Source organism: Aotus nancymaae, unplaced genomic scaffold (assembly GCF_030222135.1).
Source record: "Aotus nancymaae isolate 86718 unplaced genomic scaffold, 86718_ANA_hifiasm-v0.15.2.pri h1tg000033l, whole genome shotgun sequence".
Classification (NCBI taxonomy): domain Eukaryota; kingdom Metazoa; phylum Chordata; class Mammalia; order Primates; family Aotidae; genus Aotus; species Aotus nancymaae.
The window spans coordinates 60,715,695-60,740,827 of NW_026988447.1; the positions used below are offsets into that span (position 1 = coordinate 60,715,695).

At 37.9% G+C, this 25,133-nt stretch overlaps 1 protein-coding gene and 1 pseudogene across 1 annotated transcript in view; both read left to right on the forward strand.

Annotated features, from left to right (window-relative positions):
* CXXC4 (CXXC finger protein 4) overlaps positions 1-25,133 on the forward strand; it is a 448,834-nt gene that overhangs the window by 374,915 nt on the left and 48,786 nt on the right. The gene's annotated exons all lie outside the window — the stretch shown is intronic.
* Positions 19,388-20,403, forward strand: LOC135277755 (histone-lysine N-methyltransferase SETMAR-like; annotated as a pseudogene).

The following is a 25,133-nucleotide window of genomic DNA, read 5'->3' on the forward strand; positions in this document are numbered from 1 at the left end:
TGCTAGTCAGACAGCAGAAATACTTTGATATGAGGGTTGTTGAAAAATAGAAATCACCAGAGGCCTAAGGTCGAGGACGTTTGGTCTTTGTCAGCTGATGTAGAGGGAAAGTGATTTTTTACGGTGATATCTTTCTGTGGTAGACAGTATTCCTTGAAACAGCTCTCCCCTGCTCCACCGCATTCAGGCGGCACTGGATTTCCTTGCCCTCCTTTGCCCTGTGCTGGCTCCTGTCTTTTGAAAGGTCCCACCCAAGCCTCACCTCCACCTCTTCCTCTTTATCTTAGTCCTCCAACCATCAGCTTTTTTTTGTCCTTACTAAAGCTCTGTCTTGTCTTTCAAATTCACCGCACACTATTGCTTTCTATTTGACAAACTTTGTTCTATAGAATGAATTTCTTTGCCCAAAAGCAAAGACGAGAGTAGCTTCTTAGTGATCAGAAAAAAAGCACTGGTGAAAAAGACATGAAACCGCACTGTTGCACTGATGCATGATGAGGTGAGAACTATTAATGGAAGCTTCGGAAGCAATAGAATTATAGGAAATAAATGTCATGAATAAGAAACTCTGAAGTAGTTCAAAAGTGTGTGTGTGTGTGCGTGTGTGTGTGTGTGTATGTGTATGTGTATGTGTGAAGGGAGGGAGAGAGAGAAAAAAAAAGTCTACTGTACTGATTTGGAAATTTAAGCATCAAAATTTGTTTTACAAATGCAAATTCACCACTTAGCTTTATAATGTGCAAATGACCTAAAGTATCCAAAATATAAGTTGCCCTGCCAGGAATCTTCCACGTGAAATTTTTTTTTCAAAAGGCACCTTTAAACATTTGTTTCCACATCATTCATTTAAGTTTTTCACCAATGTGCTAAATTATGCAGTACTCCAATTAAAGTCAACTTGGAAAAATCTGAGTGCTTTGTTAAATTAGTACCGGTGGTATTCTTCCAGATAATTTTCCCTGTGTTCATTTGCCAGAAAGGATTTAGAAATTTCTTTTCTCAGTTCAGACTCAGATTAATCTGAGAAACACAGTTTTGTCAAAGTAATTTGTTTTGGACTCAGAGGTTATTTCTTCTCTACTATAATTTTTGCTTATTTATAATTTGAGGAATGTTTAAAATTTAATAAATTTAGAATAATAATTACCTATGACTTAAGAGGAATGAATTAAGAGCATGCAGGATACTAAAACAATGAGGTCTGGTGCTGAAGTTTCCTAGAGCGTGAAAGCTGCGTGTGCATATGTATGGTCCTCAACAAAATGACAGGATAAAGCATCACTCACTTCCAAAGCAGATAGGATAAATAGAGTGGCAATTTTAAAGTCCAGAATGCTGAAAAACTCATTGCCAGCACCTTATGACCCTACATTCAGTACAAAATCTAAAGACCCTAAGCTTCGGGCCATGCTGAGGAGTGTAAGAGATTTGCTGGAAAAACAGCTTTCTGAAACATGTCTGAAAAGTTCAGCACAAAATTCCTGCTCCACTAGAGAGCACTAATGAACAAACTCTTCTTGCTGAAACTTTGGCAGAGACAATTTCACTTTTTATAAATCTCCTCAATACATTTTTCACCACTTCAATTAACTTCCCTAAAGGTCTAATAATATATATGGTGATGAATACAGACTCTTCAATAGAGAGCGGCTTCAATGTTTTGTGTCATGACAGTATTTAACAACGACAAAAAAATAAGAGGTAGATTGCAAACTCATTACTATGACCTGTCTTAAACTTCAACCTAGCGCAAAATATTTCAGAGGTACAATGTCAGCACCGAGAGAGGGAAAGTGATAAATACGACTGTGTGGAATGTGGCATCATTTCACTGCTCAAATTCTGGCACAGTGTCATCCAGAATTATACTATGCTCTCTCCTTTCCCAAATAGCAATTGTGTGTTCCCTGAGGCTTGTAGTCAATCCTAAAGGGCTGTCCTAGTTTTTAGATGCAAAAGGAATCCAGAAAGCAACACCCAGATGGTTATGTCATTATTATCATAGAACCATGAAACCATTGGGTGGAGGTGATGCTGGTGGGCGTTAAATCTATAGCATTTCAGCAACAGAAAACTAAAATAAAATCAAAATTAAAAAGTTTATTTTCCAACTAAAATGAATTTTTTTGAAGAATATATCTTGATTTTGCCACGGAAACTTTGAGAAACAGTGTTCTTTTAAGAAGTCTTATATATACATTTATTTGATTGTCAGCCTCTTCTAAGTCAAAATCCACCAATGATCACTGGGAACTAAAAGTCCTTGTAGATTAAATGAGTATTGGATAGAAAACTTCTCAGACTTGGTTGTAAATACACTGACTCAGGATCTCTTTGTTGTGGTCTCTTTCCCCTCCTCCATATCTCACACATATTTCATAGTTGGCTCCATGCTGCCTTCTTAAATCTGTTCTCTCTGCCATAGTTCCATTTTCATTGAGATACATCAATCCATTCAATCCATTCAGCTAGAAAATTGTGTGTCATCACTCTCCTCCCAGCCAACTGGTCAGGTCCTAGTGATTCTGCTTCTTAAACCTCCTTCGATTATTTCCTCTCGTTTCCAGGCTCTCTATGACAGCTTTAGGTAGGCCCTCATTTATCTCACTTGGATTTATACATTATTAGTTATCTCTCTGCACCTAGTCTCTTCCTTTCCAATTCACCCTCCCCGTTAGCGCAAGTGTTTTTTTCTTTCTCAAACCTATGTCAATACTTACATGGTTCTTCATTTGCCAGCAAGAATACTTCATATACTTTTTAATGTTACAAAATGGTGTAATAAGTACTGTAGTCGACATATGAAAGATATATCTGTGTTTCAGAGGAGGGTAATTTCAACACTAATCTGTTTTCATGCAAAACCTTCTCTGCCCCATTGCTTATAGGAGGGAGCACACCCTCAGACAGGAGAGCTTCTACAAAGTGGTATATGTTTAATTAAACTGAGATTAGAACACAAGCTTTGGAGACAGCAATAAATTCAAATTTCTAACTGCCTACAATACAGAGTTTATGTGATGGTTCATTGAGGCAACTGATGTTATGTCTCTAATACAGTGGCTAGTGCATAGCAGGTATTCATAAATATTAGAACTTGTTCCTGTAAAGATATGTAGGAAAACAAGAAAATGCCTTACTATGAAAAGTCACTTCAAGCAAAGAAAAACACAGAAAATAGCTTGTGCAAGTGAAACTGTATGGTCTATTTGAGGAACTCGAAGTGATTTAGCAGTTTGAAAGGGAGAACAAATAGAATATAAAAATTGAGGGAAAAAAAGCAATAGTTTGTTCACAGAGGATTTTATGTTTTACCTTATATCCCTGCCTCTATACTAATGTATTTAAGCCTTTTAAATGTTCTGGTCATTTTTATTCCCTCTGTAAGTTTATGAACTTAGGAGACCATATTCGCTGTTTCTATGTTCTCAAGCCATTTCAGTCTAGTTTCTAGTTCTATCACTCCACTGACATTATCATAGACAGCACTGATGGCTTCTTAATGGCCACATCAAGTGGACCCTTGACAGCCCACAATCTTCTTGAACTGTTTGCAGGATTTTGGTATATTATGCAACTTCTGGAAAGTCACTTCTTTCTTGATTTCAGTTATTTCTTTCATTTTTATGGTTTTAATTTTATCTCTCTGGACCTTTCCTTACCATCTCTTTCAGGAGATTCCAATTCTTTACCAACTCTTCAATCTGTGATTCTGTCCTTGGATCTTCTCTTTCTTTCTTTTTATTGTCTCTTTTAGAACTCATCTTTAAAAGTAGCTTTAGGTATCTACAGAGTTTTTATAGTTTTCAAATTTAATCTGTGCTATAAACCCACACCACTCTACTTATAATTTTAATCTCCCTACTAAACTAGTTTCTATAAGGAGCAAAAACCTTGTGTTTCTTGTTTATTCCTTTGAAGTGCCTAACTCTGGTAGACTGCCTTTCTGTTTTCAATTCTTTGCTCCTTGCTGTATTCATTTACCATGTGGTTTTATATTCCCTCCTTAGAGGCAATAAACTTTCCTAACACATTGATGTTGGCCTTGGCCATATGACTTTATTTGGTCAATGCGATGTGGGCAGAATGACAGGAATGCAACACCAAAAGTAGTCATAAGAGGTGCTATGTGCTCTACCCTTCCCTCTAGTGTTCCTACTCTCCCTCTGTCATAGAGTTTCTATTGGGAAACTGATGCCCATTCATCACTCCATCACTGGAATAATGGAATCAATTTATTCTAGTGATTCAGTAGGTGTGCAGAATGAAGCAGAAGAGCCCCAGCCAATCTATAATCTTGTGAATGGGATAATAAATAATTAATATTTCAAGCTGTTGAATTTCACGTTTATTTTTGATATGGTATCTTTGTAACTATAGTTAAGATATTAGTTAATGCTGATGTGCAGAAGATATAAATAAACATTTGTTGATGAATGAAAATGGAGCTTTTTGGTTAAATGTAATCTTAGTCAAAACATAATTATAAACCAAACAAAAATGTAGCAGCTTTTGTGAAATGGGCCTGGTGAGAGTTGGTGGCCATGGAATGGGTACTGCTTGGATCTCCTAGGAAACCTGTTGGAGAAGCATGGTTGACTGTGGGTCCACCATATTGTGCTGAGGCCATCTTTCTCCCAGTCTAGTTACAGCTAATGAGTGAGAACAGCATGCATACTAGCGTTGTCCCATCCCTGAAAATGCAGCGGCCCTCTTTGGCAACTTTGGCTAAGAGACACTTTATAGGTGAGGTAAGACTTTCTTGCAGTTTTGCAGTTTGGCTTTTCCTATTTAATTCTTTTTCCTCTTTCTTTTCACAGACCAGCTTTGTGTCTAAATATCTCCCCCTGCCTGCTCCTGCTACCTTCCCTTCATCTTTCATAGTGTTTTCCCAAGAACATCTCTTTAATGTCTAAACTTGTTTTGAAAATTGATTCTCAGGGGACCAGAACTGACAAGGACCAAGTGCTTAGTCTATTTTGAGCTGCTCTGAAGTAATGCTCCCCCTGAGAGACACCTAATTGCTCATGGGAGCACAGGTTGAAAACCACTGGACTTATGAATAATATCCAAACTCCTCATCACAGCATAAAATGTGATTCTTTATAAAATGCTCTCTACTTTATTTGCTGCTTCTTCTCCTTAGCAATACTAGTCTTCAACACCTTAAAGTGTTACATATATCTATATGATCACCCTTAACAAGCAATATGATGCTTTTCACATAGAAATACTATTCTATCCCTCAATGAGCCATCACATGCCAGTCAGAATGGCGATTATTAAAAAGTCAAATAAAACAACAGATGTTGGTGAAGTTGTAAAGTGAAAGAACACTTTTACACTGTTTGTGGGAGTGTAAATTAGTTCAACCATTGTGAAAGACAGTGTGGCAATTCCTCAATGACCTAGAGGCAGAAATAATATTTGGCTCAGCAATTCCATTACTGAGTATATACACCTCAAAATAGAAATCATTCTATTATAAAGATACATGCATGCATATGTTCACTGCAGCACTATTCATGATAGCATAGACATGGGATCAACCTAAATGCCTATCAATGATAAATTAGATAAAGAAAATGTGTACATAAACACCACAGAATACTATGCAGTCATAAAAAAGAACAAGATCATGTTTATTGCAGGGACATGGATGGAGTTGGAAGCCATAATTCTTAGGAAACTAACAAGAGGGACAGAAAACCAAACATGGCACGTTCTCACTCATAAGTAGGAGATGAATGATGAGAACACATGAACACAAGGAGGGAACAGCACACACTGGAGTCTGTTGGAGTCAGAGTAGCGGGAGAGCATCAGGAAGAATAGCAAATGGATGCTGGGATAATACCTAGGTGACTGGATGATCTGTGCAGCAAACTACCATGGTGCATGTTTACCTATGTAACAAACCTGCACATCCTGCACATGTACCCCTGAACTTAAAATAAAATTTGAAGAAAAAAAAAAGAAATATTAACCCTAACAAAGTATAAGGCATTTGGGACAATCACCAGACTAGTAATTATTCTAACAATATATTTTTAATAAATTTAAAAATAAAGCAGGGATTCTACAGAAAACATTATTTATTGAATCCAAACGTTTTCCTCTACTTGCAGATCAAACCACCAGCAAATACACCACCAGCAACCTGCCCATTCAAGGCAGTTAACTCACATGTTGCAAAAATAGCATAATAGCATTGCTGGCTACACTAACTAACATATTGGCTTTACAATAATAATCAATAGTTTTAGAAGATGTAATTTCCTGGTAGAACTCTCTTTGTTTTGTTTTCCACACATTACGTGGTAATGATAGTTTGAATATTACTTTAGAAATTATATATATATATATATACACACACACACACATAATTTTATCTTTTAGGAAAATTATAATTCTGCTCTTGAGGCTTACAGTCAGCTGTTCACTTTCCATACACAATGACAATGACGTCCCAAAATATGGCATACAAAGTTGTCATTTTTTCTAGATTTCTGTACTATTATAGACTTCACTGGATCCAGTTAAATCTATATAATTGTACTGAAATCTGTACTACTGAACTGGAAAAATTTAGTAATCCTCTCCTTAATACCCTAGTCCATCAATTTATAGAATCCTCCAGTTTTTAAGTTTTTACTTTTTTCTATTAAAATGATGCATGGCCAGGTGTAGTGGCTATGTTTGTAATCCCAGTGCTTTAGGAGGTGAAGGCAGGAAAATGGCTTGAAGCCAGAAGTTTGAGATCAGCCTATGCAACATAGTGAGACCCTGTCTCTAAAAAAGGAAAACAAGATAATTAGCTAGGCTTGGTGGCAGACACCTGTAGTTCTAGCTACTCAGGAGGCTGAGGTGGGAGGATCGCTTGAGCCCAAGAGTTCAAGACTGTGGTGAGTTATGATTAGGTACTGTACTCCAGCCTAGGGGATAGAGAGAGACCCTGTATCCAAAAAAGAAACAGAGAAACAAAACAAAACAAAACAAAAACCCATAAATCTTTAAAAAAAATAAGTGACCATACAGACAAAACAAAATCCTAGGGGAAAAAACTATATAAACACATATTTTTCATACTCTAAAGTATACAAAATTACCCTGAATCTCACATGCCCAAGGAAATAAAATCATCATGAATACTTTAGTATATTTTATTTAAAATATAGATAGACAGCTGCACATAAATACAGACCCACAAATACATATCACAGCATATGTAACTTTAGTGTAATGGGATCTATATGTGCGTGTGTGTGTGTGTGTATGTGTATAATATACATATACAAAAATATGTTTAATTTCTAGGTTTTATCTTCAGCATCTTAGAGGAAAAGGGGAATTAGGAACTAAATGGATTGATGAGGGTTTAAATAAAAAAGTTCTGTGTCGGATCTGCGGAGTTTAAGTCTACAAGATGCCCAAGTAAAAGTACTGAGGAAGCAGTTTCTGCATACGTGGAGCTCAGGGAAGAAGTCAGTTAGATGATGTTGTAATGCTACATTTAAGGTTTTATGTCAAACTTTCAAATGGTAGTGCATTAGCTTCTTCCTACGGTATCTGAAGTGATTTGAACTCACTAATTTATTCAACAAATATATCTTGCATTCTCTGGTAGCGAATATAAAGTGATACATTAAACAGTAAATATGTGGCCCATCAGAAGCTTATAATCTAGTAGGAGAGATGATAAGCAAACAAAGAATACTGAAACAAATGAATCAGATAGTAATGAAGAAAAGAAATGTTGAAGAACAACTGCTTGATTCCAGAGTCGAGGCATTTCAAAGGGGTGGTTTGAGAAGATTATTTCTGAGAAAATAACTGAGATCCAAAGTCTAAAGAATGAACCCCGTGTTTGATGCTCTGATGGGGGGCCTGTCAGGCAGTGATGAGCTTGAGAGTAAAGGTCCTAAGACAGCAACAAAGTTGGTATTTAGGAAACACAAAAAGGCTAGTGAGGCCAAAGTATAATTAGCAGGAAAAAGTCCTGTGACCTAAGGTTAGAACGATAAAAAAGGAGGGTCATATGGAGTCTTGCAGGCCTTAGTGCAGTGCTCAGAGCTCATTAGAAGTACAACTAGAGGACTTAGGAGAGTTTTAAGCAGACCCTGTGTTATACATTCTGGCTGTTGGGTTGAGAGTAGAAAAGAGTGGTTCAAGTGATAGTAGAGAGGCAAAGTAGAAGACTATAGTTATGTACCTTATAGGACATGACGGTGCTTCTATTTTTGAAATGTTTTGAATAAAAAAGCATTCTGACTCACTTTGGACCTCCTAGGGGAAGGTTGCAAAGATGTCAAAGATGACTCATTCCTAGGTTTCATCTTAAATAATGTGATGGCTGATGATGTCATTTACTGAGATGCGAAAACTATGAAACAGGCAGTGAGGGGCACCAAAATAAGAAGTTTGCATGGAATCTTTTATTTTTGAGGTTCTATGGAATATAAAAGTGAAGCTATGAATCGACAGGTAGATAAAGGAATTCAGAGACCTTGGAGTTGAAGGCATTTTGATAAAATTCAAAGCCACGAATGAGATTGCAAGATCATCTAGAGAAGCAGACCAAGGAGAAGGGGTCTAGGGCCAGACTCTGAGAAACTGTGGTATTTAGATCAAATTCAAAAAGGAGGAGCCAGCACAGGAGACTGAAATTGATCAGACAGTGAGCAGCCTGTAAACTGTGAATGGGGTATCCCTGATCCAAGAGAAAGAAATTTTTCGGGAGTCATCACTGGGAGGAATGCTGAGCGAGCCTCTAAAATGAGATAGAAAGTAATTATTAGAATAGCAGACTACAAGTGGTCCATGGAGTTGACAATAGCAGTTTCTGTGGAGATGTGGATTCAGACACTGACTTAGAATAAACAAGTGAGGAGGAAGGAATACAGCCAGAGCAGATCATTTGTGCGTGATGTCTGGTGGTTAATAAAGACAAGCAAATTTTGGCAATAGATTTTCTTTGCTTTTAGGATGCGCGATGCTATAAGTGAGTCTGTTTTTAGAATACTGGAATAATTCTGGAGAGAAAGACCTTGATTACATAGGAATGAGAAGGGGTATCTTGCAGATGCCCTGGAACAGATAAGGGTATGTGGGATTCAGAAAACAAGAACAGGGTTTGTCTGGCTCTTGCAATAGCTACAGTTTAACTCTTGTAAAAGGAGGATAGAAAGTACAGGAACAAATACAAGTAGACGTATAGATATGATGCTGTGGTGTTGGGAAGAATTTTTGCCTGATTATTTCAGTGTTCTCAATAGAGAATAAAGAGATATAATTAAAAAGTGGACTAGGTGCAGAGAAAGGGTGGCCACTGATGATGAGAAGAAATGGAAATTACAAAAGGAAAGTCTCAAGATATGGGGAAGTAGAGTATGGGAAAAGGAAAATGGTAGGCTTTTCAGGCGGTCTAGTGCATTTATTCGTAAGTTTATTCGTGATTTAAAATTTGACTTTAGTAAATGACTTTTTTGCCTTATTTACCTGTTTTCTGGAGTGACTCTTTATTTTAAACTTGTGTGAGTTTTTTATATATGAAGACATTATGCTCTGGAATGTTTCTTAAAATTTTTTTTTCCATTGGGGAGGTTGCCTTGTACTTGTGCTCATAATTTTTGGCACAGAAGATATTTCATACTATTTAGGTAACATAAAGAATGTTTTATTTTACTAGGTTAGTAAAACTATGAGTGTTTTCTATTGTTTTATTTTCCAGACTTCTATTGCAACTTCTATAGAAAGTTCAGAAAAATAAAGACTTTCAACATTATAGAATTTCAAGTTAGAAGTGATCATTTTCAACTGATGAGTCTCATTGAGGAAGATGAGGCATCCAGAGGTTGAAGACTAACTCAGCAGGTGGTACAGCCTGGATTAGAGAGCAGGTCTGCCCAACTCCTGAGCAGTTTGCGACATTAATGGTCCCAATCTCATCTCTTTTAATAGTATCTAACATTCCAAAGCTATGGAACCTCAGATTTTACTTATGCATCATAAAGTACTAGTTACCACATGGAGATGATATAAGTGGAAAGACATCTTGCTCCATAGGTAGTCTAGAGGATTAGAGTCTTTGGGCCAGTACCTCTCTCCTGGTACTGCTGGACTACAAGTTCTATGACATCTGTCTTTTTGTCTTGGATTATTTTTAAGTTGAATCTCAAACTGGACCAAAGATATGAGATGTTTGTTTAGACATGGGATAGAATTCAAACATCATTAATAGTCTAAAGCATAAAAATAAGAGCAGGGTTACATGCTGTAAATCTGATTTTAGTATTTTTGGCTGTATTATAGAAATTCTGTGCAGTTTGTACTTTTGAATGGAATCTCCTCTGTATGATAGAGTTTTCCTTCAGTTGCTAGTGCAAAGAGGGAAAAGGGGCAAGGGAGAATTTTTAGCATGTAAAAACTAGCATATAGAGGTGAGAATATGATCCTAGAAGCAAAAGAAGCACTTTTATTTATTTATACAACTTTCAAAATACGAATTACCCTTCAAAATTTTCCTTGATGAAAACTATTCAGATACTAAGTACATTTTCTAATTAACTAGTCACTGATCATCTGGTTTCAAATATCTTGAAACAAAATCTTTAAGAGAAATGTTGAATCAAATGTAAAGAAAAATTTTTGTACCCTTACTAAAATATGCACATCAAAAAGAAGATTAGGTCATTCTAATTGTCTAGGTTGTTATATTCTACACAATGCCAATCAGAAAAATTTGTTGCAGCTGTTAGTCCAGTCAGGTATAATGTTCTCTACCTGATGATTTAAATGTCTAAACCTCTGTCCCACTATCAAAGAGCACATTAGCATTTTTACAAATAATTAAAAACATTTTCAACTGGATAACGAGAAGTCTTTAGCAGCTTGGGAAATTTTCACTAGTCTTTCTATTTACACTGTAGCAATGATAATCCATCTCATAACCATTCAGTATCTTGAGGATGTTCAATATCATTCCTGTGGATTATCATGTACATTTTTTATTAACATTCTCCTCGGAGAAGTTTTTTAAGTAAACATAGCATAACAGTCTTAGTCCTTGCTGATTTGAATAATAAGTTATATGTGCCTATCTGTGTGTTTGTATGCACAGATATGTCTGTGTAATATTTAAAACCTTTTGGCCTAGGTGGGGCTTGGCTCTCTGACTCTGGCTAGTTTGTTTTCTTGGTTGTATGCATTTTATCGAAAACAAGCATGCTTAGCTGATGAGACAGTAGAAAGGGCAGATTCCTTCCACTAAACATTTTGATTTTTTCTGATTTTTCTTGCAAGGGACTATTTTGACTTCCTAGCCTTGATGCTGTACAGATCTTGTGGAAAACGATAGAATTCATTTATATAGAATTAGAGGTGATGGGTGCAGGAGTAACTGCTGCATTATAGACTGAGTTATACTAGGTAACATATAAAACAGTGTGGCTATGATTAGCCTGGCAATATAATTATATCCATGTCACTGTATTTCTCAGAGTATTAATGACATTTTGTGTAAAGCAGTTCTTTATTGGCTGAATTTCCAGGAGTACCCACAAGACATTTATAGTTTTGGTCATTGCCAACAATATGCAAGTAATGCCTCTCAGACATTCTGATAATTTTTGAAATGTCCCTACATATTTCTAAATACTCCAATTGGAATAGGTAACACCCCAGGTTGTAAACTACTAATAAAATATTTCATAAAGGTCACACTAATAACATTTTCCAAGTGAACACTTGTTTTACTCTTAGATATTCTCATAGTCCATCCTAAAATGCTACTTTTTAAATACTACCTAAAATCTGATACAGCTCTGCTCTGTAATGTTTCACAGAGGACCACATCAAAATGAAATTTGGTCTTTTTCTCAGAGCTAGTTTCATCTTGGCTTCATTCTCTTCTGCCACAAACTTTGGGTAAAAATTTAGAGTGATTTCTCTGAAAGATAATACGTTGCCCCTTTTGTGTTGACTTTTAGAGGCTCTCTGTTTCTTCCATTCTGTTTGCTGCTTTCTAACTCATGGTTTAAGGATCTAATCGCCAACATGTGAGAGATTCTGGGTTGAGTTGAATCACCGTTCACTTAGAGAATAGACAAAAGATCATAAGCAATGTTTCTTTTCTTTTTTTCTTTTTTTCTCCCCTTCTCTCTCCTTTTTTTTAATTGTACTTTAGGTACTGGGGTACATGTGCAGATCATGCAGGATTGTTGGATAGGTACACACATAGCAATGTGGTTTGCTGCCTCCATCTCCCTACATTTCTGGCATTTCTCCCCATTTTATCCCTCCCCGACCTCCACACCCCCCGCCCGCTTTCCCTCCCCTGGCCCCCACAACAGACCCCAGTGTGTGATGCTCCCATCCTTGTGTCCATGTGTTCTCATTGTTCAACACTCGCCTATAAGTGAGAACATGTGGTGTTTGATTTTCTGTTCTTGTGTCAGTTTGCTAAGAATGATGGTTTCCAGATTCATCCATGTCCCTAAAAGGACATAAACTCATCAATTTTTATGGCTGTATAGTATTCCATGGTGTATATGAGCCACATTTTCCTTGTCAAGTCTATCATCGATGGGTATATATCCTTTCCCAGTAATGAGATTGCTGGGTCAAATGGAATTTCTATTTCTAGGTCCTTGAGGAAGCTTCACACTGTCTTCCACAATGGCTGAACTAGTTTACACTCCCATCAACAGTATAAAAGTGTTCCTATTTCTTCACATCCTCTCCAGCATCTGTTGTCTCCAGATTTTTTAATGCTCACCATTCTAACTGGCATGAAGTGGTATCTCAATGTGGTTTTGATTTGCATTTCTCTAATAATCAGTGATGATGGGCATTTTTTCATATGTTTGTTGGCCTCATATATGTGTTCTTTTGAAAACTGTCTGTTCATACCCTTCACCCACTTTTGAATGGGTTTGTTTATTTTTTTCTTGTAAATCCATTTTAGTTCTTTGTAGATTCTAGATATTAGCCCTTTGTCAGATGGGTAGATTGCAAAAATGTTTTCCCATTCTGTTGGTTGCCCATTCACTCTAATGATTGTTTATTTTGCTGTACAGAAGCTCTGGAGTTTAATTAGATCTCATTTGTCTATTTTGGCTTTTGTTGCCAGTGCTTTTGGTGTTTTAGTCATGAAGTCCTTGCCTATGCCTATGTCCTGAATGGTTTTGCCTAGGTTTTCTTCTAGGGTTTTTATGGTGTTAGGTCTTATGTTTAAGTCTTTAATCCACCTGGAGTTAATTTTAGTGTAAGGTGTCAGGAAGGGGTCCAGTTTCTGCTTTCTGCACATGGCTAGCCAGTTTTTCTAACACCATTTATTAAACAGGGAATCCTTTCCCCATTGCTTGTTTGTGTCAGGTTTGTTAAAGATCAGATGATTATAGATGTGTGGCATTGCCTCCGAGGCCTCTGTTCTGTTCCATTGGTCTATATCTGTGTTTTGGTACCAGTACCATGCTGTTTTAATTACTGTAGCCTTGTAGTATAGTTTGAAATCAGGTAGCGTGATGTCTCCAGCTTTGTTCTTTTTGCATAGGATTGTCTTGACTATGCGGGCTCTCTTTTGGTTCCATATGAAGTTTAAGGTGGTTTTTTGCAGTTCTGTGAACAAGGTCATTGGTAGCTTGATGGGGATAGTGTTGAATCTATAAATTACTTCGGGTAGTATGGCCATTTTCACAATATTGATTCTTCCTAACCATGAGCATGGAATATTTTTCCATCTGTTTGTGTCCTCTCTTATTTCCTTGAGCAGTGGTTTGTAGTTCTCCTTGAAGAGGTCCTTTACATCCTTTGTTAGTTGTATTTCTAGGTATTTTATTCTCTTTGTAGCAGTTGTTAATGGAAGTTTGCTCATGATTTGGCTCTCTGTTAGTCTTTTATTGGTGTTAGAAATGCTTGTGATTTCTGCACATCAATTTTGTATCCTGAGACTTTGGTGAAGTTCCTTATCAGTTTCAGGAGATTTTGGGCTGAGACAATGGGGTCTTCTAAATAGACAATCATGTCATCTGCAAACAGAGACAATTTGACTTCCCCTTTTCCTAATTGAATATCCTTTATTTTTTTTTCTTGCCTCATTTCTCTGGCTAGAACTTCTAATACTATATTGAATAGGAGTGGTGAGAGAGGGCATTCTTGTCTAGTGCTAGATTTCAAAGAGAATGCTTCCAGTTTGTCCCCATTCAGTATGATATTGGCTGTGGGTTTGTCATAAATAGCTTTTATTATTTTCAGATATGTTCCTTCAATACTTAGCTTATTGAGAGTTTTTAGCATAAAGGGTTGTTGAATTTTGTCAAAGGCCTTCTCTGCATGTATTGAGATAATCATGTGGTTTTTGTCTTTGGTTCTGTTTATGTGGTGGATTACATTTATACACTTGCATATGGTGAACCAGCCTTGCATCCCCAGGATGAAGTCTACTTGATCATGGTGGATAAGCTTTTTGATGTGCCTTTGCAATTGGTTTGCCAGTATTTTATTGAAGATTTTTGCCTCTATGTTCATCATGGATATTGGCCTGAAGTTTTCTTTTTTTGTTGTGTCTCTACCGGGTTGTGGTATCAGGATGATGTTGGTCTCATGAAACGATTTGGGAAGGATTCCCTCTTTTGGGATTGTTTGGAATAGTTTCAAAAGTAATGGTACCAGCTCTGCTTTGTAAGTCTGGTAGAATTCAGCTCTGAACCTGTCTGGACCTGGGCTTTTGTTGGTTGGTAGGCTATTAATTGCTGCCTCAACTTCAGCCCTTGTTATTGTTCTCTTCAAGGTTTCAACTTCTTCCTGGTATAGGCTTGGGAGGGTGCAAGTGTCCAGGAATTTTTCTGTTTTTTCCAGGTTTACTGGTTTATATGCATAGAATTGTTTGTAGTAATCTCTGAATGGTAGTTTGTATTTCTGTGGAATCGGTGGTGATAACCCCTTTTTCGTTTTTTATTGCATCTATTTGATTCTTGTCCCTTTTCTTTTTTATTAATCTGGCTAGCGGTCTATTTTCTAGATCTTTTCAAAAAACTAGCTCCTGGATTTACTGATTTTTTTTTTTTTTTTTTTTTTTTTGAGACGGAGTCTCGCTCTTGTTACCCAGGCTGGAGTGCAATGGCGCGATCTCGGCTCACCGCAACCTCCGCCTCCTGGGTTCAGGCAATTCTCCTGCCTCAGCCTCCTGAGTAGCTGGGATTACAGGCACGCACCACCATGCCCAGCTAATTTTTTTGTATTAATAGAGACGGGGTTTCACAATGTTGACCGGGATGGTCTCGATCTCTCGACCTCGTGATCCACCCGCCTCGGCCTCCCAAAGTGCTGGGATTACAGGCTTGAGCCACCGCGCCTGGCCGATTTACTGATTTTTTGAAGGGTTTTTTTGTATCTCTATCTCCTTCAGTTCTGCTCTTATCTTAGTTATTTCTTGTCTTCTTCTAGTTTTTGAGTTTTTTTGATCTTGCTCCTCTATATCTTTCAATTTTGATGATAGTGTGTCAGTTTTAGATCTTTCCTCGCTTCTCTAGTGGGCACTTGTTGCTATAAATTTCCCTCTAGACACTGCTTTAAATGTGTCCCAGACATTCTGGTATGTTGTGTCTTCATTCTCATTGATTTCAAATAACATCTTTATTTCTGCCTTAATTTCATTGTTCATCCAGTTGACATTCAGGAGCAGGTTGTTCAGTTTCCAAGAAGTTGTGCAGTTCTGAGTTAGTTTCTTAATTCTGAGTTCTAATTTGTTTGCCCTGTGGTCTGAGAGACTGTTTGTTATGATTTCCATTCTTTTGCATTTGCTGAGGAGTGATTTACTTTCAATTATGTGATCAGTTTTAGAGTAGGTGCAATGCAGTGCTGAGAAGAATGTATATTCTGTGGATTTGGGGTAGAGATTTCTGTAGATGTCTATTATGTCCTCTTGGTCCAGTTCTAAGTTCAAGCCCTGGATATCCTTGTTAATTTTCTGTCTTGTTGATCTGTCTAATATTGACAGTGGAGTGTTAAAGTCTCCCACTATTATTGTGTGAGAGTCTAAGCCTCTTTGTAGGTCATTAAGAACTTGCTTTATGTACCTGGGTGCTCCTGTATTGGGTGTGTGTATGTTTAGGATCATTAGCTCTTCAGCTCTTCTTGAAACATTGATCCTTTTATCATTATGTAATGCCCTTCTTTGTCTCTTTTGATCTTTGTTGGTTTAAAGTCCATTTTATCAGAGTCTAGGACTGCAACTCCTGCTTTTTTTTGCTCTCCATTTGCTGATAAATCTTCCTCCATCCCTTTATTTTTAGCCTATTTGCGTCCTTGCACATGAGATAGGTTTCCTGAATACAGCACACTGATGGGTCTTGACTTTTTATCCAATTTGCCAGTTATGTCTTTTGATTGGGGCATTTAGCCCATTTACATTTAAGGTTAATATTGTTATATGTGAATTTGATCCTGCCATTTTGATGCTAGCTGGATGTTTTGTCCATTAGTTGATGCATTTTCTTCATTATGTCGATGGTCTTTACCATTTGGTACATTTTTGGAGAGGCTGGTACTAGTTGTTCCTTTCCTTGATTACTGCTTCATTGAGGAGCTCTTGTAAGGCAGGCCTGCTGGTGATGAAATCTCTCAGCAATTGCTTGTCTGTAAAGGATTTTATTTCTCCTTTGCTTATGAAGCTTAGTTTGGCTGGATATGAAATTCTAGGTTGAAAGTTCTTTCTTTTCTTAAGGATGTTGAATATCGGCCCTCAGTCTCTTCTGGCTTGTAGGGTTTCTGCAGTGAGATCCGCTGTGAGTCTGATGAGCTTCCCTTTGTGGGTAACCTGATCTTTCTCTCTGACTGCCCTTAGCATTTTTTCCTTCATTTCAACCCTGGTGAATCTGAAAGTTATGTGCCTTGTGGGTGCTGTTCTTGAGGAATATCTTTGTGGTGTTCTCTGTATTTCCTGGACTTGAATATTGGCCTGCCTTGCTAGGTTGCGGAAGTTCTCCTGAATAGTAACCTGAATAGTGTTTTCCAGCTTGGATTCATTCTCTCTGTCACGTTCAGGTACACCTATCAAACATAGGTTTGGTCTTTTCACATAACCCATATTTCTTGGAGGCTTTGTTCATTTCTTTTCACTCTTTTTTCTCTATTCTTGCTTTCTCATTTTATTTCATTGAGTTGATCTTCAATCTCTGATATCCTTTCTTCTGCTTGATTGATTTGGCTGTTGGAACTTGTGTATTCTTTGAGAAGTTCTCGTGCTGTGTTTTTTGCTCTATCAAGTCGTTTATATTCTTCTGTAAGCTGTTTTTTCTAGTTAGCATCTCATCTAACCTTTTTTGTAGGTTCTTAGTTTCTTTGCATTGGGTTAGCACATGTTCTTTTAGCTCTGAGAAGTTTGTTATTACCCACCTTCTGAAGCCTGTTTCTGTCAATTCATCAGATTCATTCTCCATCCATCTTTGATCCCTAACTGGTGAGGAGTTATGATCCCTTGGAGGAGGAGAGCAGTTCTGGTTTTTGGTGTTTTCATCCTTTTTGTGCTAGTTTCTTCCCATCCTTGTGGCTTTATATACCTGTGGTCTTTGTAGTTGGTGACTTTCAGATGGGGTCTCTGAGTGGACGTCCTTTTTGTTGATGTTGAAGCTATTTCTTTTGCTTCTTAGTTTTCCTTCTAACAGTCAGGCCCCTCTGCTGCAGGACTGCTGAGGTCCACTCCAGACCCTGCTTGCTTGGGGATCATCCACAGGGGCTGCAGAACAGTAAGGGTCACTACTGGTTTCTTCTTCTGTTATCTTCATCCCAGAAGGGTACCTGCCAGATGTCAGCCTGAGCTCTCTTTTATGAGGTGTCTCTGTGTATACAGGGGTTAGGGAACTGCTTGAGGAGACAGTCTGTCCCTTATAGGAGCTCAAGTGCTGTGCTGGGAGCTCTGTTGTTCCATGCAGAGCTGCTGGGCAAGTACCTTTAAGTCTGCTGCAGCGGAACTCATAACAACTTCTTTTTTCCAGGTGCTCTGACCTAGGAAGGTCAGCTTTATTTATAAATTCCTGACATGCTGCTGCCTTTTTTCAGAGATGCCCTGCCCCGCACGTAGTAGTCTAGTCACAGTCTGCTAGCAGAGGTATTGCTGAGCTGCCGCAGACTCTACCCAGCTGCTGTGTGAACTGTCTTGGTATTAGCAGACTGCCTCAGTAGTGGTGGACACCTTTCCCCCCACTGAGCTGGACTGTCCCAGGTCCAGCTGTGCTTGCTGCGAGACTCTCAATCCAGAGCATTTCAGATTGCTTGTTTCGTTGGGGTAGTATCCACCGAGCCAGATAGCCTGGCTCCCTGTCTCAGCCCCCTCCCTTTCAGTTGAATGGGCTGCTCTGTCTCCCAGGCGTTCCAGGCACCAGTTGAAATAGTCACCCAGATTTGTGTAAGTTTCTGTGCACCAACCCACTGCACCAGCCATGCTGAAAACTCATGGTTCTTTTCGGCCTGGGAATCTCCTGGTCTGTGGGCAGTGAAAACTTGTTTGGAAATGCAGTGAGCACTCACCCTCTGTGTTGTTCTTGCTGGGAACTGCACTCCGGAGCTGTTCCTACTCGGCCATCTTGGATCCTCTGTCAGCAATGTTTCTATATACCTGGGTTAGTAGAGTTGGTAGACAGAGTGGAAGAAATATTTCAAAAAGAAAGCTAGGAGATCAAGGGGGATAAAAACCAACAGTAAGATGTTGCCAGATTAATAATACGTCACAAAATAGAGGGAAAAATAAAAATTTGAACTACTGGAACTATATAACAAGTTACCTATTACCTATAAGGTAAATCAGAATCATCTGAAAACAAAAAGCAGTTTCTTGTTCTTTCCACAGAAAGAAAGACTTGTATGTACCAAGGGCCGAGGAAAATGGACTTAGGCCCAGGGAACAGAGGATGAGAAATGATACAACTTGATTCCATGTGAGGCTTCTGTAAAAGTTTTAATTTAGATCTGACCTGGCTCCTTAAAATTGTAGTGTGTGTGTGTGTGTGTGTGTGTGTGTGTGTGTGTGTGTTTCTGTTTTGAAGCTGAAAGTCTGGCTTAATTTATCAGGTTCATAAGCTTTTTCTATCCACTTCTGCTTTTTCATGTGGGTGAAGAAGTATACTCTGTTGACTTGGGAAATTGTATAAGGAGGTAAATGCATATAATTAGGTATCATAAAGCCCACATATGATAAGGTAAAAGATAAGACAAGATAAGATAAGGTTGGTGCAAAAGTAATTGCAATTTTTGCATTGTTGAAATTTGCCTTTTGATATTGGAATGAGTTCTTAAATAAATGTGGTTATGTTATACATCATTTTAATGCTCAGTTCTTGCTTTTTTCTTAATGACCTATTACTTGCTGTTTATTTTATATTTATTTTAGACTATGGAAATGATGTTAGACAAAAAGCAAATTAAAGCCATTTTCTTACACTATTTAAAAATGGGTCATAAAGCAGCAGAGAAAACTCGCAATATCAATAATGCATTTGGCCCAGGAACTGCTAACAAATGTGCAGTGGTGGTTCAAGAAGTTTTGCAAAGGAGATGAGAGGCTTGAAGATGAGGAGCATAGTGTCCAACCATGGGAAGTTAACAATGGCGAATTGAGAGTGATCATCGAAGCTGATCCTCTTACAACCACACAAGAAGTTGCCAAAGAACTCAATGTCAACCATTCTATAGTCATTCAGCGTTTGAAACAAATTGGAAAGGTGATAAAGCTCTATAAGTGGGTGCTTCATGAGCTAAGTGAAAATTTAAAAAATCATCATTTTGAAGTATTGTCTTCTCTTATTCCATGCAACAAGAAAGAACCATTTCTTGATGAGATTGTGATGTGCTATGAAAAGTGGATTTTATATGCAACCAGTAATGACCAGCTCAGTGCTGAGAAGAAGCTCCAAATCACTTCCCAAAGCCAAACTTGCACCAAAAAACGGTTAAAGTCACCGTTTGGTGGTCTGCTGATGGTCTGATCCACTATAGCTATCTAAATCCTGGCAAAACCATTTTATCTGAGGACTATGCTTAGCAAATCGATGAGATGCACAAAAAACTGCAATGCCTGCAGCTGGCATTGGTCAATAGAAAGGCCCAGTTCTTCTCCATGACAATTCCCAACCATGGGTTGCACAACCAATGCATCCAAAGTTGAACATATTGAGCTGCCAAGTTTTTGCTCATCTTTCATATCCACCTGAATCTCATCCACTGACTACCACTTCTTCAAGTATCTCCACAATGTTTTGCAGATAAAATGCTTCCACAACCAGCAGGATGCAGAAAATCCTTTCCAATAGATTGTCGAATCCCAAACCATGGATTTTTATGCTACAGGAATACACGAACTTATTTTTCATTGGCAAAAATGTATTATCATATGGTTCCTATTTTGATTAATATAGATGTGTTTGAGCGTAATCATAATGATTTAAATTTCACAGTCCAAAAATGCAGTTACTTTTGCACCAATCTAAGTACCTAAAGTATTCTTTATTTTCATAAAGCAGAGCAAATGTCGATTTGTTTAAGAAAAAAAAAAAACTATTAGAAGAAAAAAGTGTGAGTATAGCATTGATACATACACACACACACGCATACATACACCCCTATGTGAAAATCCAAAAATATGAAGAAAATAATTATAATGATTTATAGACTACTTTCTCTATGCAAAGCACTTTGCCAGATAATGAACCTACAAAATCTTAAGTTCTCACTGAAACCCAGCAAGCCATTCACATTTTACAAATTAGAAAACTGAAATTGAGAGAGTTTGAGTAAGTTGGATATTGCACGTGTAATATTTTGTATAGCCAGGATTCCAACCTAGTATTTATGATTTCAAAATTTAAAGTTTTTAATATTTCTTTTCTGTGCATGGAAATTATTGCACTGGAAAAAGAGAGGATTAAGTGCAGCCTTGTTACTTTTGTGTGAGCAATTTATCCCAGCTAATGAAGAATATTGATAGTACTTTTTTCATATATTTAAAAAAATTAGGAAAAGAGGAATGACTAAAAAGTTTGGAAGACTTTAATTTTATAGATATTAGCCATGAATTTTAAAAATTATTGACCCGTGTTGATAATATTGGAACTCTCAAAAAGTACATAAAGTAACAAGTGGAGTAATGTGAACTTCACTTAAAAAATTAAGGCTGATTAGTGAAAAAATGTAATAGGAACTTTGGAAATAAGTAATCATGTAATTTTGAGTTTAAATTGATCTGTGACTGGGACATTTATTTCAGAACTTTTTGTATGTTTGAAAATAAAATTTGGAAACTACTAGAATGTTTCCTAGTATGGAAAGTTGAACAAATTGTGGTGCATGAAAACGCTGGAAAATTACATAGTTATTCAAAAGAAAGCCTTAGCTCTATGTCCATTGTCTTTGTCAGAGTCTGTGATTATAGTGAGAGAGAAAAGCAAGAGAGCAGAGATGAATACATAGTACAATTCCTTGCACAGGTTGGATTTTGCAGGAAGCAGAATCTGAGATGAAGTCTAAGATATTTATTTGGAAGTGTCCTGGAATCAATATTTATAAACAGGGTAGGAAAAAAGCAAAACTGGGCAGAGGGTGAAATTGAGTTGTGAAGCAAGCCTGATGAAAATCTTGGCTGACCCAATGGGGAGGTCTAGAGCTAAAATGGCCATCAGAGTGTCCCTGCATTGGGTCCAAATGGCCAGTAAGTCATACTCTGAACTAGATTAGTAATTTGATGTGGGCCGCTTAGGAAATGGTGTGACTATGGGTGAGGCAGCTCTCTGAAGCTAGTAATCACTGCAGAGACTGAGGCATCTACTATTAGCATCCCCCAGCTTCTAGTTCTTCACTGAGGAGTGATCTGGGTGGTGCCTCTGTCCCTCACAATACCTAAAACAAATTATACTCAAACTCAAAAGGTATAAATATATTTGTAAATGATTACATATGCATGGAGAAAAGTAGAATATAGTCTTGGTCATGGGGAAAGTAATTGAGCTGGAGGTAGTATAAGTAGCCAAACAAAACAAAAGGTAAAAATATTAATAAAAAAGAATTGATAATATTTTATATAGGTAAACTTGAAAATGCGTTGATACAATACTTACACATATTAAAGAATGGTCATCTAACAGTATTTATCTCTAGGTTGTGACTACCTTTCTATTATGTGTCTCTATGTTGTTTGAATAAAAATAAACATGTATTGTTTAGATAATTTGAGAAATTATAAAACTATTTGTTACTAAATCATGAAAGATGCTCTAAAAGACAAATGGTTTTCAGAGGCATGAGTTGTAGCACGTCATAATATCCAAAAGTTAATAAGTTAAGCTTTTTTATGTAATATACACTTAGTCAAATGATGCTTTAGTGTATTTAATGAGCCAGAATCTGTTGTAGGTGTTGGGTTACATCTGGATGGAAAGTAAACAAAAATTCTCACCCTCATGGATCTTACATTGTAGAGGAAGGAAAGAGAAAATAAACAGTAAGAGCAATAAATGAGTCAAATACTACTGTAGGTTAAAAGTTGGTGAAGGCCAGTTCCTGAGAAAAGAGGCTGTCATACTTGGTGATTTGCATTTAGGAGTATTTTGGAGGATGCTCTTGGGAATTACAACGAAGAGAACAGAAGGAATAGTAATACAAATAGCCCAAAGTGACCTACTGATAGCAACAGTTTAATGACTGAGAGATGCTCATTGTGCCCCCTGTTGGAAGTTTTCTCCCTCTGAGAATATGACAAATAGGCCAATAGAATCTGCATTTGGATATTTTCAGAATAAATCTTGATTCAGGACAGGAGAGTTAAGGTAGTGCTATATAAAAACTGTAAAAATATACTGTTGTCCGTTCAGAGTGAATAGAAATGGTTTCTTGCCCTCCTTTCTGAAGAGATGGAAGAGAATACCCTGGCTAGATCACTTACTACATACCATGGACCTCAAGCATTGTTAACTGGCTCTAGCAGAAACAGCTTATTTAGCAAAGCAACTGCACCTGGGGTTTCCTTTTAGTTGAGTTACAGTAAGCCATAAACCCAGGATCCATCCGACTTTTCTAGAGACCTGATTGGAAAATTAAATGAAAACATAATGCAAGTCACTAACCTTGAATCTGTGATGTCTTTTATAGTGGAAATAATTTGCTTACTATCCCCTGGTTTCAATATCAATTCCTCCATGACCACTATGAGGGGCAAGTTCCAGGGACTTTGACTTTTTGCCTTTCCCACCATGAGAGATCTTAGCCTGTGGCCAAAGAACAAATGTGGGGTATTTTCAAAAGCTAATTATGTCTATTTCAATTGTTCATTCAAAGATCAAGCAAGTCCACAAATCCAGTGGTTCCAGTGACTCCCCCATGAGCCATACCTGGGGCTTGGAGAGTGTTGCTGCTGTGGGCCTCCCAAGTGTTTGTGTCAACTTGTACCTTGTGTCCAGCAAATCTTGAAGTATGGTTTTCTTTCTCCCTTACTTCACTGTACAATTACCCAAGTAAATGGCAAGGTTGGATTGAGAGGGACTGGGAGAATCATTACTGTGTACTTTCTGTGGTGTGGCAGGTTTCTTCCTTCTGAGACAGAAGTCTAGCCTGCAAGCAGCAATTTTGAGGACTGCAAAACTGGCTCAGGCTTGGAATCAGGAAAAAGGTTTGAAACATTTGTATTTGGGTGACTTCCCTCAGGCTCTTCACCTTCCATCCTTTATTTTGGTTGTATACATTGTTAGCTGCACATATGTGTTACCGCACCTAGACATGCCGTATTTTGTTAACCTCCTCTAAAGCTCTCTGCAGGTTCTCTCCTGGCCGCCACTCTGATGTTGCTGTTCATTATAATAATTTCCCCAACTAGTGTCTGACAGTTCAGCATTGCCACCTGGTCTCCATTAATTAGGGATCCTATGCATCCCATTGCTATCAGTGAGTCCAGTTATTAACAGCATCTCTTACCCTCATCCCTGGCTGATAGAGGACAGCCACCACTGAGCTTCTCAGTAATGCCCATGCCCTTCTCACCAGCATGTGCCTTTTTCCTTTGGTAAATGAAATTTCCTCTCATGCATCATAGTGGTCTGGTAGGTTTTCTGACCTAGTTAGTATATCCACTGTAGCATGCCCACTTCTGTGAGCCCTTTGATCCCTCTACAACTGTAAGATAAAGTAGTTCTGGCACTTCAGCCTCACAGAGTGTAGTCCATTACTTTCTCTAAGCTTCTAGGAGTCATTCCTAGTACCTTGTTTCCCCACATCCCAGAGACCTTACATAGGTTTTAAATGGTGTAACCTGGAGAGTGTTCTCACATCAATAAACTCTCTTCTATCCAGCATCCTCAGAATCCAGTCCCACATATACTGCCACAAAACACTGACTAGTTTTTCCTTCAGGTTACAATCCCTTTGCTACTTCAGCACTTCCCCAGGCGGGTCAGGTTGTGACTTAACCCAGTTATTGGCTTACTGTGTGGAGCACAGGGGATGGAGAGTGGTGGCATACCCTAAACAGAGCACAATCGGTCTCGAAAGGAAGACACCTCAAGCAAAGGGAGGCCAGCCCATTAATTAGCAAGGAGGAGTATATCACTGTGACAGTCTCAAAGAGTTCAAGAGAATCTGGAGAGTCAACGTTTGGAAGTGCTTCAATTCAGATATCCACATCCCAGTTTTCACACTTCTCTTTTCAAATCAGGGACCTAATCTTGGCATAGCAGATTCTGGAGTTGAGGATTCCACTTTTTAAAGAGTGTGCTGCTTTTTAATTAAATGTTGAATCTCTAGCTTTTGTTCTCCGCTGGCCACAGGAGACCCTTTTGATATTGATTGTTAATAACCCTCACACTTTTCTTGCCATTCGCTAATGTATCATGGGCTTGAAGAAATAGTCATCTGATTCCAATTTTTTTAAAGTACTATTATCCCTGAAAATTTCTAACTTCTAGAATAGCGTACCTGCCAGTAATTCCTCTAAATGCCTATCTGTTCCCAGTTTCACATCACTGAAAATTTTAATAATTTCACTGCAAGCAAATATCTGGACCTAACAATATTCCATCTACCCCCATTAATAAAGGAGTTTTTATTGGCAGCTGGCCATAAAAGATCATGAAACTACAAACATCCCTTTTTAGACTCTG